Here is a 5,864-nt window from a genome sequence, read left to right as displayed (position 1 = left end):
TGAAAATAAAGATGTTTATGTGGTTGGTTCAAAAAAATAAAATTATAACTTGGGAAAATCTTCTGAAAAGGGGTTTTTCTACCCATCCAAATGCCATTTATGTGGTTCACAAAAGGAGATGATGGAACACTTACTCAACCTCTACCCATTCACCTCTATCCTGTGGGATTGGGTGGCCTTAGTCTTCAAGCAAACTGACGGGGACAGACTTAGTATTACGAACACTTTGAAGAAGTGGAGAAAAGACTTATTAGGCAATGATATCATCAAAAAAGCATGGACTCTGGTTCCAGGATTTATAATTTGGGATGTCTCAAAAGAACGCAATGGCAGGATTTTGAAGAAAAAAACTGGCTCAACCCAGAAAATTATTGCAAAAATATTATGACAACTCAAAGACATTATTGGATCCCTTTTAGGGAGACCTACAGAGGACCCTACTTTGCCCCATGATGCTCACATACTATTACAATTGGCTCTCCATTCGCTAGTTCCCTAGAGCTTAAATAAGGGTGTGAGCCAAATAACTGTTGGTAAAGACTTCTCACAACCTCCTCCTAATGGTTTCTTGAAAACCAATATATATGGAGCCTCTAAAGTTAACCCAGGGATGGCCAATTTTGGTGGGGTCATTAGAGATGAGAAGGGGTGCATAAAGGATATCTTTCATAGTCATTTGGGGACTGCCACTAATAACATGGTGGATCTCATGGCCTTAGAGAAATGCTGGAAATATTGATCGAGTCAAATTTACACAATACCATTATTGAAGCAGACTCTGAATTGGTTATTAACATGGACAAGAAGATATTTAATGGAAAAGCACTTGGAAAAGTTTCAAAACATTGGCAGCTTTCGCGGGTCTTTCAGCATATTCATTCCCACCCACGAACCCTAAGAAGAGTCAGCTTCATTCATGTGTGAAGAAAAGCCAATATGTTAGCTAATCATCTGGTGAATGGAGTTACTTGCAAGGAAAGTTATAGTAGGCATGCTTGGGATTCAACACCCTTGGGGAAATTGCGTGATGATTGTCAAGACAGGCGGAAAAAGACATGGAGCACTTCTAGACCATGAGGAATGAACAAGAAGGAAGACTAGTGGAAGTAGGAGAAAGTGGAAGCGAAAGCCAATATTAACCGTTGATCCCACAAAAATTCTAAAAACAGAGCTATTTACAGGGGAGGGGCACTTGGTAAACAGTGGGCTTATGAGAAGGTCACCGAACATAGATTGTGATAGCCTTCATCATCGAATGGCTATCAGGTGGGAAAGTGATCGAAGCTTAAGTATTCAAATTGACCTGAATATTTATTGATCAGCAATTCATAATCTTCATCAGGTCTATAAAGAGGGTAAATATCATGCTAGTTTCCGATCCAATATCTCAGAGGACCGTCAGATAAACAGGGGCCTAATCGTATGGATATTAGGTTATAAAAGTGATTGGAGGTTAAGTCTTAGACCAGACCCAAACATTTATAAACTAATGGCTTATAATCCTTATCGGATTCGTGAACTGGGTAAAAGGGGCACATGTTGTTGTGCCGATATCATTAGTGACTGTAGGATCTTATGAAATCTAGATCAAAGGAATATCGGGTTTCAACATGGGAGGAGGTTAAGTACAAGAACGGACCTGAAGTTTTATACATTGACAGTTTCTTTTCCCTGTCGGCTTCGTAAAGCAAGTAAAGGTCTCGCAAATCTTTGAAGAAATTTCTTTAATGACCATTGGATCACTGGGGGTCTTATCAAATGGCCATCGAGTTAGATTATGGGTGGAGTTTTAGGTGTAACATTTAGGTGTAACATTTAAGTGTAAGGTTTCGGGTTCGTTTCGGGTATTGTAGATGGTTAATCATCAACGGGTTAGCCCTTGTTGGTCTTTACACTTGTAAGAAAATGTAACATATGTAATCTTTCTTGTGGTTAATTGAAGGCTCCACTCTTACTTGACCAAAAAAAAATCTTCTAGTAAGCATATAATTTTTTTTAATTGAGGTGGATCTTTCGAGGGAAAATTTTAAGGATGTAAATTTATCTTAAAGTTTAGAAACACTAGTCCATAATATGTAATTTATTAAATATTTGGAGATAATTTTGTAAAAATATTCAAATTTCTCATAATTTATATAGTCTCTATATGAGCTTTGGGCTATTTTTAGGGTAAAATAATTTCATACTATAAAATTTGGGTGAATAATTTAAAAAAAAAATGGAAATTAGCGAATCATTTTTTTTGAAAAAGTACAGAAAATTATCCCAGTTGTGAATATTATCCCCTAAAATTTTCCCTATATCCTTCCATTACTTTGCCAGAAAAGAGCATGTTTTACAAGATTTTTCATTAAACCATATGGTCTCAACCTGCCCATTAGGAATCTAGGTTTATTGACCATCGAGATGCATCATAGCCAATCAAAAAATGATATATCCGTAACAGTTTTAATACATATATATACAATGGGACTTCTACCCTCTTACTATCTATCATATTTCCCATCACCATACTAGAAAATATACTAAAGACCATAAAAAAAACCACTACTCATATGAAGAATCATTTGGCACAAGATCCTTAGCGCCTGAGCACAATTGATCTGCAAAAGGTATGAAAGGAACATTGTGTACCATTCTAGCTATCTGGGAGTTCAATTATACCAGAAAATATTTCACCTATAATATATCCATTTTTAGAGCCCCTAAAACATCCTAGATCCATTCTTTCCCTTGTTGTCATGTAGCCAAATCATTGGCCAACAACATTTTCATTTTCTACTAAACCAATAAATACTATAAGATTGATGTACTCCTACCTCTGGTATTACCTAGGTCTTGCAATAATTTACCCACTTCAGCGAAGAGGTCATGATCCTCTAGCACCTTCATCATACCTACACTATTTTGTAACTGTTGAATCCTCAATCTAGTAGAAACCAATGTTGTGGTAGTATACTAGCGCCTAACCATATCGAATTGATCGTCAATGCATCCTCTACCTTGACTACAGTTGGAGAGGTGTTGTCGGCCCCCAACATGACCTGTTTGGCCCCTGTATGATGAGTAGTAGGAGTTTGAGCCATGATTTCTAGTTTTTCACACTATCAAGAAATTATATGGGTGCTAATTCCCTTCCTAGAGAATGTCGAGATCAAAAGATCGTGAAATTTGGAAGGAACCTTAATGTGAAGGAACCTTTTAGTCACAAACACAAACTATTTTCTATCTCCTATAATAAACAATAAAACATGGAATTTTTTCATCAATCGGAACATGAAACTAGTGCATGCAAATTCCTAGACCCCTGAAGTATGTCGATACCTCATATTAACCCCCAATGGACCCAATGGACTTCGATATAAAACATCTGACTACAGATATAAAATGATAGCTATAAAGTGCCCAATTTGGCATTGTTGGTGCAGGATCAAGCTACCATAAAAATGAAATAAAAATCGTGCTAATGATAGTAATAATAGCAACAAAAAGTTTCAATCCATAAATATGAAAAGTTCATACCATAGATATACAATCCTAACCCCAAAGAAACTGATTAGAGGTCACCTAAACACCCAGACTCGATATCCAAACCCTCCATGTGAAGCCAAGAACAAGAAGGTGCCCAAACCCAATACATATCATACACAATTACAATGGAGACACATATAGACCTACAACTCAGTGTAACTTTGTAGTGAAGAATAAAAAACAAAATAATTGTAAAACCACTAAACCTTTTCATTAGAGAACACCAACATGTGATTAAGGGAATGGAGGGACTACCTACATACCTAGGGTGACAGGTTTGGCGTAGGTTATCTATCTTGTAGTATTGAATGTCTTAGCCATCCACTCCCATCCTCCTCAGTGAGCGCTTCCTCCTAGACCTGTAATTCTATACTCCAAGCCAAGAAATGACATTCTCTATTTACCATAGCATTGAATTTGTTTGGCATTTCTGCTCTTCGGCAACCTTGCTAGGCTTAAAGCCTCATCAACATTACTCTTACATGTTCTTAATTGTTGCATGGGATGGCCAGTAAGATAGCATCCTCATCACCCCATTTCCATCCTCACACTAATTATGTAACCTTTCATGGGCTCAAATCCCGTCAAGCCCCTCTTCACACCTCCCACACAGAGTGAGGAAACTCCTAGTAAGTATATTTATTTACATCTCATTTTTATTATTTTTATGCAAAAAAGTGCTTAAATTATGATGGGAAGTAACTGATGGTAAATATTTTATTTAGTTGAATATGAGGCATTTTCAAGGATATAACAAATCAATACACAATTATTTTAAAATCACGCATCAATATGGTAACCATTTCCATAAATTATGGCATAAAATATGTAAGGCAATTATCCACATGGCATTATATTTTGTAAAGGTTGTAATTATGCCATAAGAAATTTCTTTGGGAATAATTACCCTCCCATGCCATAGTGTGTAGTTGTGCATCATAGATGTGTGTGTTAAACAATTAATTTTTTTCCGTCATTGGACAATGGTGGAGAATGTTACGCTCAACCTTCCTCCCACAACTGCCTCTGATGAAAAAGAATGCATGTTCGCCCACCAATATTAGAGATTTAAAAACAACTGTTTGGAGCAACTATACGTGTCCTTTATGAAAAAAACATCTTACCCTTGCTGCCATTTAAATATGGCTATACCGCTTTTTTTTTTCATTATGATTTTAAGTTTTCCTTGGCATAATAAGGAAGCTTTCGATGTTGTTGCTAAGAACAAATAATGTAAGATAATGATACATCATTGAAATCTTTTTTTCTAATGACTATTTATTTTCCTCTTTTTAATCATTATTCCATATCTTTATTACAGTGGGCACATTATCCTCATATTCACTTTGGAATGATGATGCACAAGCACAAGAAAGCTAACTCAATCACCCCTATTCTTCTTCATTGTGTTTTTCAGTTTTCCTCAGTGTAACAAGTAAGCTTTCAGTGCCACTACCAAGAACGTAAGAAAATGACAAAACATCGAAATATTTTCTTTGAATGACTAATTTTCTTCCGCTTTTTAATATTTATTCCATATATTTATTGCAATGGACACATTATCCTCATATTCACTTTGGGATGATGATGGAAAAGCCTAGGTAAGCTAATTTAGTTACCCCTTGTTGGGCAATTTAATTACTTAAATTTCTTTCATTAAATTATCAACCAGGGATACTCGTAAGCCTGTGATGATGCCAACAAAATATATGCAGGAGTAGGCAACTAACTCTATGTCTAACTAAATGATTTTTGATTCAATATAATATGCAAGGGAAGAGGCTCCTAATTGGGGAGGTCTTGGTTGTCAATCCCTACACTATTATAGATTGAAAAGAAATCATTGATTACATAAAACTAGAAACTTGAAATAAAGACAAGAGAATGAATTTTAATTGTTGTTCATATTCAAATAGAGAGAGAAACTAACTTAGTCCCTTAATTGTCCCCTCGTATACTGATCCAAACTAAACTAAGATTCATTCATAAGCATAAGAAATGAAATAACTTGAAACTTCAAAGAAAAAGAATGAATTTCAATTATCATGCAAATCAAATAGAGAGAGAGCCTGACTTAGACCCTTGGTTGTCCCCTCATATGCTGATAAGATTTTAATTTAAAACTCATTCATCAATCACAAACAAATCCTCAAACATCTAGGCAATTAAATGAAATAAGATCTATTATGAAATAAAAATTTTCTTTCATCCTTTTAGAGTGAGCTCAATTCTCTTAAGAACAAAGTGACAAGCTATTCCATAAATTCATATACTACATTAACACAATTTATATCTAAAACTATAGAAATAAAGTTTATGTAAAATGAAGTTTT

Source organism: Pinus tabuliformis, chromosome 5_1, assembly GCF_031772625.1.
Source record: "Pinus tabuliformis cultivar Carrire ecotype Pingquan chromosome 5_1, CPIR1, whole genome shotgun sequence".
Classification (NCBI taxonomy): domain Eukaryota; kingdom Viridiplantae; phylum Streptophyta; class Pinopsida; order Pinales; family Pinaceae; genus Pinus; species Pinus tabuliformis.
This window is presented reverse-complemented; position numbering follows the sequence as displayed.